The sequence below is a fragment of the Nomascus leucogenys genome, chromosome 15, assembly GCF_006542625.1.
Source record: "Nomascus leucogenys isolate Asia chromosome 15, Asia_NLE_v1, whole genome shotgun sequence".
Lineage (NCBI taxonomy): Eukaryota > Metazoa > Chordata > Mammalia > Primates > Hylobatidae > Nomascus > Nomascus leucogenys.
Genome location: NC_044395.1, coordinates 64,490,370 through 64,504,189, shown reverse-complemented (window position 1 = coordinate 64,504,189; position 13,820 = coordinate 64,490,370).

Below are 13,820 nucleotides of genomic sequence, written 5' to 3'. Positions count from 1 at the left end.
TTACAAAGATTTTATCCCAGTTCGTGGTTTGTCTTCATTCTCTCAAAAGCATCTTTTGCAGAATAGAAGCTTTTAATTTTAGTGAAGTCTAACATATGTTTCTTCTTTCATAAATTGTGCTTTTGGTGTTGTATTTAAAAAATCACCGTCTTCATTTATATAGTAGTAAGTAAACTTTAAGAATAGTAAAATAAATAAATAAGTACATAGAAAATCATCACCAAACCCAAGGTCATCTAGATTTTGTCTTATGTTATCTTCTAGGAGTTTTATAGTTTTGCGTTCAATTTTTTTTTCTGAAACGGAGTCTTGCCTTGTCTCCAGGCTGGGGTGCAGTGGCGCGATCTCAGCTCACTGCAACCTTTGCCTACGAGGTTCAAGCAATTCTCCTGCCTCAGCCATCTGAGTAGCTGGGACTACAGTTGCACACCACCACACCCAGCTAATTTTTGTATTTTGAGTAGAGATGGGGTTTCACCATATTGGCCAGGGTGGTCTCGATCTCCTGACTTTGTGATCCTCCCGCCTTGGCCTCCCAAAGTGCTGGGATTACAGGCATGAGCCACTATGCCCAGCTAATTTTGTATTTTTAGTAGAGACGGGGTTTCTCCATGTTGCTCAGGCTGGTCTCGAGCTCCCAACCTCAGGTGATCCGCCCGCCTCGGCCTCCCAAAGTGCCGGGATTACAGGCATGAGCTACCACGCCCAGTGTCCCATTTTAAAAAATTGTTATTTAAAAAAAAATTTTTTTATTGGTATTAAAAAAATTTTTTTTAATTTGTTATTTAAAAAATTTTTTAAATTGTTATTTAAAAATTTTTTAAAAAACATTTTTAATAAAATAGAGATGGGGGTCTCACTATTTTGCCCAGGCTGGTATTAAACTCCTGGGCTCAAGTGATCCTACTGCCTCAGCCTCCCAAAGTGTTAGGATTACAGGCGTGTGCCACCATGCCCGGCCCAAAGTCCCATTCTCTTGAATCATTTTTTAATCTCTAGGATGTTGTTGCTTATGCTTTTTTTTTTTTTTCTTTTGAGGCAAGGTCTCACTCTATCACCCCGGCTGGAGTGCAGTGGCGCGATCTCTGCTCACTACAACCTCCGCCTCTTGGGCTCAAGCAATTCTCCTGTCTCAGCCTCCTGAGTAGCTGGGATTACAGGCACACACCACAATGCTCAGCTAATTTTTTTATATTTGTAGTAGAGACGGGGTTTCACCATGTTGGCCAGGCTGGTCTGGAATGCTTGACCTCAGGTGATCCACCTGCCTCACCTTCCCAAAGTGCTGGGATGACAGAGTGAGCCACTGCACCTAGCCGTACTTATTAAAACACAAGATCCTACTTCATACTTTCAAGACTATTGGTGATACTCTTGAAAAACAGAGATCCGCTATTAACAGTGAGATTTTCTTCCAAACAACTAATATTCATTCTACAGGTTCTGATACTGGCACTTTCTTGAATTTATCAGAAGGTACGCGTGAAAACTTTCTAGACAATAACCAACACTCATATTCTTTCCTTGAATGGTCCTTAAGTGGACTAAAATGCTCAGGAGTGGCAGTTATCCAGCCATGCCACCAGGAATAACAATCCCATGTAGGCATGGCAGTGGCGTCTCTACCATGGCCACTTCCTGGTTGACAGTGATTCTGATGGTTCTCAATTTCAGATGTTCAGATTTCAGTTTTGATAACACATGTATCTTGGGATCCATGAAACAAACAGTAGTGGTATACCAATTTTATCAAAATTTAGTTAATCAGGTATGTATCATATATTTACCATGATTATTTTAACTTCTTTGTACCAATTTTTGCTTTTCCTGGAATTAATAGTTGTCTTTTAAAAAATTTGCTTTGTTTTCTAAGTTGCTATCATTATCACTCTTCTAGGGAATTGTAAACCCTTAGAGATACTCTTTTCCACACAGTCAGACATATTAGGTCTTCTATCAGTCCCATTATTTTTTTCCTGGAGACTTCTCTTCTGGAGCTTTCTGAGGTCGGCTGGATTATTATTCCCAGTTCTTCACTTCCTCTCTGTTACAGAATGATACGCCCATGGTTTTTGCCATGAACTTTGCAGTATCTACCACTAGAGTAGGGGGAGTATATTTCCCTGCCCCACTGATGGTGAGCATGGCCCTATGACTTGCTTTGGCCCAAGAATGGTAATAGACATGAGAGGAGCAGAGGATTAAAATGTGACTGTGTAACCTGGCTTGCTTCTTGAGCTTCTGCAGTTCACCCTGACAAGTACAAGGCCTGGGTAGATGTTGGTTCAAGGAGAATGAGAAAACATGGGGAAAAGACCTTAACAGGAACCTCATTCTAGAGCCAAGCCCAGCTAGGTCCAGCTGTATTGACTGAACCCTCGTCAGAATGCAGAGTCATGAACATGAATCATGTTTGTTGTTGTAAGCCACCGAGATCTTGAGGTTTCCTTTTACTACATAGAAAACACTGACCAATTGATATGGTTTGGCTCTGTGTCCCCACCCAAATCTCATCTGTAATCCCCAGGTGTCAAGGGAGGGAAGCAATTGGATTATGGGGGTGGTTTTCCCCCATGCTATTCTCATGATAGTGAGTGAGTCTCATGAGATCTGATGGTTTTATAAGTAGAATTTTCCTGTGCTTGCCCTCACTCCCTCCTGCTGCCTTGTGAAGAAGGTGCCTTGCTTCCCCTTCACCTTCTGCCATGATTGTAAGTTTCCTGAGGCCTTCCAGCCCTGTGGAACTGTAAGTCAATTAAACCTCTTTCCTTTATAAATTACCAAGTCTCAGGTATTTCTTTTTTTAAATTTTTATTATTTTTATTTTTTTAGTGGTTTAATAGCTTTAATTAGAAACAAAAAAGTTTAATAAAATCATACTTCCTCTAAGTCTCAAAACAAGGAAAATACATTACATCATCACATCTGATGTATGAGATAAAAAATCAGTTTTCACTGTGATTTGATAAACTTTCTCACTGTAAATTTTTCCGAAAAGTACAATTTCAATGAGCAATGGAAGATTTGACATCCCATAAAAATATTTTTATAACTTCTTTTTTTATTTTTAGCCAATTTTTATATTTTTAAAAATGTTTTAATTCTTATACATGTAGAAGTTAAAAGTACAGATTTCTTTTTATTTTATTTTATTATTATTATACTTTGAGTTTTAGCGTACATGTGCACAATGTACAGGTTTGTTACATATGTATCCATGTGCCATGTTGGTGTGCACATTTCAGGTATTTCTTTATAGCAGTGTGAAAACGGACTAATACACCGATATACCTTCTGCCTTCCTCCACCAATCTGGACTAGCAGTTGCTCTGCAGAGCTGTTGTTCTGGGATATCTCTTTGCTTCTCTCTTGGGTTGGGTCCCCCATTTACTGAATTCTGTGACTTCCTTCTTCTCAGTTTATTTCCTTGTTTTGATGAAGCCCATCTTCAAATAGCTTCCTGAGAATGGGTGCAATGGTAGGAATATTTTTTGAGATCCCAAATATCTAAACATGTTCACTGTATTATCACATTTGATTCATAATTTGGCTAGATGTGGATTTCTAGGTTGAAAGTAATTTTCCCTCAGAAGTTTGAAGGCATTCCTATGTTGCCTTTCAACTTGCTTGTTGTTTTTAAGGAATGCATTATGACTTCCTATTCTTTGCATGTGATTTCTTGATATGGGTTGGCTCTGTGTCCCCACCCAAATCTCATCTCAAATTGTAATCCCCACGTGTCAAGAGAGGGTCCAGGTGAAGGTAATTGGATCATGGGGGTGGTTTCCCCCTTGCTGGTCTTGTGATAATGAGTGAGTTCTCAGGAGATCTGGTGGTTTTATAAGTGTTTGGTAATTTCTCCTGTGTGCCTTCTCTTTCCTGCTGCCTTGTGAAGAAGGTGCATGTTTCCCCTTCCCCTTCTGCCACGATTGTAAGTTTCTTGAGGCCCCCCAGCTGTGTGGAACTGTGAGTCAATTCAACCTCTTTCCTTTATAAATTACCCAGTCTTGGGTAATTCTTTATAGCAGTGCGAAAACCAACCAATACACTTATTTTTCCTTTGGAAGTTTTTAGAATCTTCTTTATGTCCTGAGTATTCAGATATTTACTGATGATATGGCTGGCTCAGAAGCTAGTTTCAACCACTGGGCATTCAGTGGATCTGAAAACTGTTGTCTGTTAGTGATGAAAACATTTCTTGTGCTATTTATTTGATAATATTCCCTTGTTCAATCTCTTCTTTTTGAAGCGCCTATCATGTGGATGTTGGACATCCTTAATTACTTTTCTAACTGTATCTGTTCTCTTACATTTTCTGTTTATTTTGGTTCTTGGGAGATTTTCTTGTTTATCTTCCAACTGTTTTTTTTTTTTTTTTTTTTTTTGAGATAGAGTCTTGCCCTGTCACCAGGCTGAAGTGCAGTGGTGAGATCTCGGCTCACTGCAACCTCTGCCTCCCACGTTCAAGTGATTTTCCTGCCTCAGCCTCCCCAGTAGCTAGGACTACAGGCGTGCTCCACCACACCCAGCTAATTTTTGTATTTTTAGTAGAGACGGGGTTTCACCATGTTGGCCAGGATGGTCTCGATCTCTTGACCTTGTGATCTGCCCGCCTCGGCCTCCCAAAGTGCTGGGATTACAGGCGTGAGTCACTGCGTCCAGCCCTAGTTGTTTTATGGATTAAAAAAATTTAGCTAACATGTCTTAAAATTCTAAAAGTTATTCGATTCTGTTAGTGTTCCTTTTTTTTTTTTTTAAAGGCATATTAGCCAGGTGCAGTGGCTCACGCCTATAATTTCAGCACTTTGGGGGGCCAAGGTGGGCGGATTGCTTGAGGTCAGGAGTTCAAGACTAGCCCGGCCAAAATGGCGAAACCCCATCTCTACTAAACATACAAAAATTAGCCGGGCGTGGTGGCACATGCCTGTAATCCCAGCTACTCGGGAAGCTGAGGCAGGAGAATTGCTTGTATCCAGGAGGTGGAGGTTGCAGTGAGCCGAGATCGTGCCACTGCACTCCAGCCTGGGCGACAGAGCTAGACTCTGTCAAAAAAAAAAAAAAAAAGGCATATTGTTTTTGTTTGACGGTCGTATTATTTTTTTCTCTCTCTCTCTCTCAATAGTATAGATTTCAGGGGGAAGGTTTTCTGTGTTGTTTCTGCTTCCTGTTAGTTTTCTTTTTCCTGGTTATATTTTTGGTCTTTCATGTTCAACCTTTCCTTACATGTCTGGTGACTCTCTTTTCCTTTCTTCTTTAAGAGTGTGGTACCACAAAGTTTCTTGAAAGCTCTGTGTGTGTGTGCCAAGTTTGTGAAATGTAGTGTTACTGTATGGTGATGGGATAGGGATTCAGCCATTTTGCTGGAGGATGTAAAATGTCCTATCTATAGCCTTTTTCTCTAGGATCATTCAATGTCTTCAGTGACAAATTTTCAGTGTTCTGCCCAGGAAGGAAATATGCCTGGCTGCCACTGTGCTTGGAGCTTGTGCCAGAAGGGCTAGGATGTTATAGTAGGCTTGTTTTCAATTCTCTGTTTTTGGCACAGCTCTTGCCTTTTGCTCTTCCTGGGTCCTGAGCCTGGAGGCTTTCAGGGTAGATTCATCCACAGGCTAAAGCTTCAGACTCCTGTCCCCGTGGGGAAGGCATAATCAGTTGACCAGAATGGAGGAAGAGACATGGAAATCTTAACTGCATTTTAAAAATAAATGTTCCGGTCAGGCGTGCTGGCTCACGCCTGTAATCCCAGAACTTTGGGAGGGGGAGGCAGGTGACTTACTTGGGGCCAGGAGCTTGAGACCAGCCTGGCCAACATGGTGAAACCCCATCTCTACCAAAAATACAAAAATTAGCCGGGCGTGGTGGCGTGTGCCTACTCCAGAGGGTGAGGCAGGAGAATCTCTTGAACCCAGGAGGTGGAGATTGCAGTGAGCTGAGATTGCACCACTGCACTCCAGCCTGGGCAAAAGAGTGAGACCCTGTCTTAAAAAAAAAAAAAAAAGTTAAATCCTTGCCCCTATTTTCAGCCCCATGTTGCATCCCACATTCTCAGAGCACCTGGTGCTTTGCATTCCTGAACTCTTCTGGGGTTCTGTGTTGTGAACTTGATTCTTTCTGACATCCCCTTTGTAGTTATTGGGTATGCAGCTTTCTTAGTTCTGCTGACTTCTCTATTCATTTTTCATATTTTCCATTTTTAAGAGTATGGAAGATCATTAGAAAAGACAGCTTATAATTTCACTGACTAGATAATCCCCAATTAAATTACATGCACTGGCCAGATGATTAAAAAGAAATAAAGTAATAAAAAGTTTAAATGAAAAGTTAGAAGTATTCCTTCCCCGTTTCTTCCCCTAGTCCCTCTCTCAAAAGGAAATATTTGTGAACATTTCCTTGTTCAACATTTCCTTGTTCACAATTTCCTTGTTTAATTTCTTTTTTTGTGTTTTTGAGACAGGATGTTTGCTCTGTCACCTAGGCTGGAGTGCAGTGGTGCTATCACAGCTCACCGCGGCCTCGACCTCCTGGGCTTAAGCAATCCTCTCACCTCGGCCTCCTGAGTAGCTGGGACAACAGGCGCCAGCCACCACGCACAGCTAATTTTTGTATTTTTAGTAGAGACAGGTTTTCGCCATGTTGCCCTGGCTGATCTCAAACTCCTGGGCTCAAGGGATCTGCCTGCTTGGTCCTACCAAAGTGCTGTGAATACACGCGTGAGCTACTACACCTGACCCTTGTTTAATTTCTTCTAGAAATTAAAAAAAAACACCCTGTATCTATGTGTTTGTGCAGGTGCACATACACAAAAAGGATAAAGCTATACAGCTATATAGATAAGATTTTTTAAAAATCAGGGTCTCACTTTGTCACCCAGGCTGGAGTACAGTGGCACAGTTTCAGCTCACTACAGCCTCGACCTCCCAGGTTCAAGTGATCCTCCCGCCTTAGCCCCCCAAGTAGCTGACACTACAGGTGTACCACCATGCCCAGCTAATTTTTGTGTTTTTGTAGAGATGGGGCTTCCCTATGTTGTCCAGGCTGGTCTTGAACTCCTGAGCTCAAGTGATCCACCCACTTTGGCCTCCCAAAATGCAAGGATTACAGGCATTAGCCAGCACCTGGCCTTAGATAAGATTTCTAATAATATTCCTGGGGCTATTTCACTATTGGCACATGCAGATTCATCTTGTTCTCTTTTATTGGCTACATCATACCATATTGTAATGAACATGCTGGTTTTGAAACAATATCTTGAGAGCACTGGGAAAACTGCAATTTAAAGGATTCCCTTTAGTAAATTCTTTTTGTAGAACAAACAATTATTTGGGGGTAATGAATACTTACTCATTAGTTTTTCAGGTTTGGACACTTGTATTTTAATACATCAAGCTTTCTTAAAGTGATCCCATCTATAAATGACAGATGACTACATATATAATTACATGAGTGTTAGGTGAGATTCTCAGTGAGGAAGTGAGAAAAACTTGGGAATCTTTTAGTTTCAAGAAACAGAAGCTGTACCTGAAGGGATATTCCAGCTAAAGGAAAAAGAAAAGTTAATTTTAGGGATACTCTGTTGTTTTGCAGGCCGTAACAGCAGATAGGTTTTAGGGAAAACCGGGACCAGGAACCCAGACACCACTGGTATTCTCTGATGTTGCTATAAACATTCATGTGCAGGTTTTTGTGTGGACATAAGTTTTCAACATATTTGGGTAAAACGCCAAGGAGCAGAACTGAAGGATCATACAGTAAAAATTATGTTTAGTTTTGTAAACAACCACCAACTGTCTTCCAAAGCTGCTGCATTATTTTACTTTATTATATTAAATATTTATATTATAATAATACTTATTTAAGTATCATATATAAGTATAGAATATAATATAAATATAATATTTATATTATAAATATTATAACACTTTAGCTCTGCTCCTGCCTGCACTTTGCTCCACTGGACTCTGCTCTTTTTCCCCCAGCAGGTAAGTTTCCTCCACTATTCTGACCCTTGGAGTAGACAACTTGGTTATGGATAGCTCCCGACCTGTACATCCTAGTTGGGCACTCTAAACAGAGATTTGTGGCTGTTTCTCCATTGTAGTTTTAAAATTTCTGGAGGAGAGGGAAGTCTGATTTGCTCTGGTGGGTCAGGTTGTCACATCAGAACCAATGAAATGTATCTAGATGTATCCAGGGAGCAGTGTCATAGCTACTAACATGACAGAAGCTCTGATAGGTGTTTGGATGGTGGGAATGGGTTGGGAGAGAGTGTTGCAATAAGAAGGGGAGTGTTAAGCACACTGTCACTTAGGAGTCTGCAGTTACAGAATCCTCTAATTCTTTGGTGGAAGCTTCCTGGAAGGGAGAAGTTTCAGTGGTGCTATCATTCAAAGAAAATTCAAGGCTGGGCGCAGTGGCTCACGCCTGTAATCCCAGCACTTTGGGAGGCCAAGGTGGGAGGATTACCTGAGGTCAGGAGTTCAAGACCAGCCTGACTCACTTCGTGGTGAAACCCCATCTCTACTAAAAATACAAAAATTAGCCAAGCATCGTGGCACACACCTGTAATCCCAGCTACTCGGGAGGGTGAGACAGGAAAATTGCTTGAGCCCAGGAGACAGGTTGCAGTGAGCCGAGATAGTACCTCTGCACTCCTGCCTGGCTGACAGAGAAAGACTCTGTCTCAAATAAAAGAAAAAAGAAAATTCAAGCCCTTTGTGAAGGTTTTATAATGACCGTGACAAGGGTTCCTTGGGTCACAGAGAAGAGACCCTACCCAAATGAAGATGCCTTTACAAGTTGGGAGCGCTCACCCCTCTCTCTAGGCTTCCAAAGCTAAGTGATCCTTCCAAGCAAAATTGGAAAGCAGTCAGCTTGCAGGCAGGCGGTGGTGGCTTAGAGCTTCCTTTTAACCATTTATGGAGTAGGTCTTCATTTCTTGATGTAAATCCAAGCATCCCTCTGGTATCACATTCCATCTTCCTGAAGAACTTCTTTAATATTTCTTGTAATGCAGGTCTGATGAATTCTGTCACCCTGAGTTTGTCTGAAAAAGTATTTCACTTTCATTTTTGAAATAGTTTCATTGGGTATGGTATTCTGAACTGATGGGTTTTTTCTTTTTAGCACTTGAAGTAACGACCTCCTCTTCTAGCTTGCATAATTTCTGGTGAGAAGTGTGCTTTGTTCTTCTCAATGTAATATGTCTTTTCTCTGTCTGTTTTCAAGATATTCTCTTAATCTTTGAGTTTTGGAAGTTTGAGTCTGATGTGTCTAGGCATGTGTGGTGGTTTTATTTTTATTTTTTATTTTTTATTTTTTTTTGAGACGGAGTCTCGCTCTCTCACCCAGGCTGGAGTGCAGTGGCGCGCGATCTCGGCTCACTGCAAGCTCCGCCTCCCGGGTTCACGCCATTCTCCTGCCTCAGCCTCTCCGAGTAGCTGGGACTACAGGCGCCCGCCACCACGCCCGGCTAATTTTTTGTATTTTTAGTAGAGACGGGGTTTCACCGTGGTCTCGATCTCCTGACCTCGTGATCCACCCGCCTCGGCCTCCCAAAGTGCTGGGATTACAAGCGTGAGCCACTGCGCCCGGCCTGTGTGGTGGTTTTAAAATATGTATGCATATTTTTAATGTATACTGCTATCTCTATACCCTTTAAAAAGTGAAGCTTAAAGGCTGGGCGCAGTGGCTCACGCCTGTAATCCCAGAACTTTGGGAGGCTGAGGTGGGTGGAACACCTAGGGTCAGGAGTTTGAAACCAGCCTGACTAACATGGAGAAACCCTATCTCTGCTAAAAATACAAAATTAGCCAGACGTGGAGGTGCATGCCTGTAGTCCTAGCTACTTGGGAGGCTGAAGCAGGAGAATCGCTTGAACCCAGGAGACGGAGATTGCAGTGAGCCAAGATCACACCACTGCACTCCAGTCCGGGCACAAGAGCAAAACTCCGTCTAGAAAAAAACAAAAACAAAAAGGTGAAGCTTAATTCTCCTTCCCTTGCATTTTTGGGACTTCTGTTGTAATGAATGCAGTATGGTGGGAATGGTGGTGTTCTGCTTCTGACGCTTAGGGCATGTAAGACATTGTGGCTTCTGCCTGCCTCTCCCTTAGATTGGTCTGGGGTACAAATTGTCATGTTGTAAGGACTTTAAGCTGGTATGTTTTAGTCATCAGGAAATTATACTTATTTTATATAATTAATTGCCTAAGAAATGCTAAATGGATGAAGCGATACTGCAATGGGAAGAAACAAAGATAAAAACCCAAATCATGAGGTTATGCCATGGAGTCTTACTGATTTGTTCTTCCTGCAAGCACTCAGTAAGCATCTATTGTGTGTCTGAGTATGTCCAGGTAAGCTACAGAAATCAGGTAGAGGAAGGAAGACCCTAAAACAGTTTTCAACTTTAACCTGTTAAAATATGAGCCATAACTTTTTGGATACAGCTCATTTCCCCCCCCCCCCACATTTTAAAAAGAAGCTCTATTAGAATGTGGTTCATTTAACTTTTAAAAATTAATTGACAATTTTTTTAGAGCAGCTTTAGGTTCACAGCAAAACGGAGTGGAAAGTATACAGCATTCCCATACCCCCCTCCTCCCCTAGTACCAACCCCCCCCCCCCCGCAACAAAGCCTCCATTATTGACATTAGCATCAGATTGGAATATTTGGTACAATCAATGTACCAATATTGACACATACATCATAATTGACCAAAGTCCATAGTTGAAGTTCACTGTATTTGCATTCTGTAGATTTTGACCAATGTATAATAACATATGCCCACACTTATAATATCACACAGAATAATTTCACTGCCCTAAAAATCCCCTGTGCTCCACCTATTGATCTCTCTCCACTTAAGTCCCTAGAAATCACTTCTATTTTTACTGTCTCTATAGTTCTGTCTTTTCCAGAATGTCATATAGTTGGAATTATACAGTATATAGGCTTTTCAGAATGACTTCTTTCACTTAGTGATAAGAATGTAAAGTTTCTCTATGTGTTTTTATGGCTTAATAGCTCATTTCTTTTTAGCATTAAATAATATTCCACTGTCTGGATGTACCAGAGTTTCTTTATCCACTTACCTATTGAAGGACATTTTAATTTCTTTCAGATTTTGACAATTATGAATAAAGCTGCTACAAACATTCATATGTAGGTTTTTGGGTGCACATAAGTTGTCAGCATAGTTGGGTAAACACAAAGGAGCTCAGCTATAGGATCATATGGTAAAAGTATGTTTGGTTTTGTAAACAACTGCTGTCTTCCAAAGTGACTGTATCCTTTTGCGTTCCCTCCAGCAATGAATGAGAGTTCCTGTTGCTCCACCTCCTTGCCAGTATTTGGTATGGTCAGAGTTTTGAATTTTAGCCATTCTAAAGTGTAGTGGTATCTCATTGTTTTAATTTGCAATTCCCTAATGACATAGGATGTGGAGGATCTTTTCATATGCTTATTTGTCATCTGTATATCTTCTTTGGTGAGGTGTCTGTTCAGATAGTTTGCCCGTTGTTTAATCTGGTTTTCTTATTGTTCAGTTGTAAGCATATATTTTGAATATTCCTGTATCACATAGGTCTTTTGTAAATATTTTCTCCCAGTCTATGACTTCTTTTCTCATTCTCTTAACATTTAACTTTGATATATTAAAACATTTTTTGAAAGGATATATTTCCTTATTTTTAAAACTGAGGTATAATTTTTGAGATATAAAACTTTGAGATATAATTCACATCATAAAATTCACTGTTTAGATGGGGCACAGTGGCTCATGTCTGTAATCCCAGCACTTTGGGAGGCTGAGGTGGGTGGATCACTTGAAGTCAGGAGTTCCAGACCAGCCTGGCCAACATGGTGAAACCCTGTCTCTACTAAAAATACAAAAATTAGTCAGCTGTGGTGGCGCACGCCTGTAATCCTAGCTACTTGGGAGGCTGAGGCAGGAGAACTGCTTGAACCCAGGAGGCAGAGGTTACAGTGAGCCAAGATTGCACCACTGCACTCCAGCCTGGGCAACAGAGTGAGACTCTGTTTCAAAAAAAAAAGCCAGGCGCGGTGGCTCACACCTGTAATCCCAGCACTTTGGGAGGCTGAGGTGGGCGGATCATGAGGTCAGGAGATCAAGACCATCCTGGCTAACAGGGTGAAACCCCATCTCTACTAAAAATACAAAAAATTAGCCGGGTGTGGTGGCGGGTGCCTGTAGTCCCAGCTACTCGGGAGGTGGAGGCAGGAGAATGGCATAAACCCAGGAAGCGGAGCTTGCATTGAGCTGAGATTGCGCCACTGCACTCCAGCCTGGGCAACAGAGCAAGACTCCGTCTCAAAAAAAAAAAAAATTCACCCTTCAAAGTGTACAATACAGGGGTTGCACAAAGTTGTGCAACCATCACCACTATGTAATTCTAGAACATTTCATCACTCCAAAAAGAAACGTCAAGCCCATTATCAGTCATTTCTATGCCTCTTTCCCACTACCTGGCAACCACTAATCTACTTGCGGTCTCTCTGAATTTGCCTATCTGGACATTTTCATATAAATAGAATCATCTACTATGTGGTATTTTGTAACTGGATTCTTTCATTTTGCATATTTCGAGGTTCATGTTGTAGTGTAAATCAATACTTCATTCTTTTCATGTCTGAATAATATTCTATGTATATGTATAGATACACCGTATTTTATCCATCCATTCATCAGTTTGATGAACATTTGGGTTGTTTCCACTTTTTCATTATTATGAAAAATGTTGCTATGTACATTGTGTATAAGTTTTTGTGTAGCTGTATGTTTTCATGTCTCTTAGGAGTAGAATTGCTGGGTTAGATGGAAACTCTATGTTTAATTTTTTTGAGTGACTGTTAGGCTCTTTTCCAAAGTGGCTGCCTCACTTTACATTCCTACCAGTAGTGTATGAGAGTTCAGTTTCTCCAAATCCTCACCAACACTTGTTATTGCCTATCTTTTTGATTATAGTCATTTTGGCGGGTATGTATAGTGGGTTTGATTTGCCTTTCCCTGATAGCTAATGATACCGAACATCTTTCATGTGCTTTTTAACATTTTATGTATCTTCTGCCGATAAATGTCTATTCAGATCCTTTGCCTGTTTTAAAATTGGGTTAATTTGCTTTTTATTGTTGTGTTTTAAGAGTTCTTTATATACTCTGGATACTAGACTCTTATCAAATCTATGAGTTTCAAAGATTTTCTCTCATTCTATAGGTTGTCTTTTCACTTTCTTTTTCTTTTTCTTTTTTTTTGAGATGGAGTTTCGGTCTTGCCCAGGCTGGAGTGCAATGGCACAATCTTGGCTCACTGCAAATCCGTCTCCTGGGTACAAGCGATTCTCCTGTCTCAGCCTCCCAAGTAGCTGGGATTACAGGCACGTGCCACCATTCCCAGCTGTTTTATTTTTTTGTATTTAGTAGAGACAGGGTTTCACCATGTTGGCCAGGCTGGTCTTAAACTCCTGACCTCAGGTGATCCATCCTCCGCGGCCTCCCAAAGTGCTGGAATTACAGGCGTGTGCCACCGCGCCCGGCATCTTTTCACTTTCTTGATGGTGTCCTTTAAGTGCAAAAGTTTTCATTTTCCTTTTTTTTTAAAACGGAGTCTTGTTCTGTCACCCAAGCTAAAGTGCAGTGGCGCCATCTCTGCTCACTGCAACTTCTGCCTCCTGGGTTCAAATGATTCTTCTCCCTCAGCCTCCTGAGTAGCTGGGACTACAGATGCCTGCCATCACACCCAGATAATTTTTGTATTTTTAGTAGAGATGGGGTTTCACCATGTTGGCCAGGCTGGTCTCAAA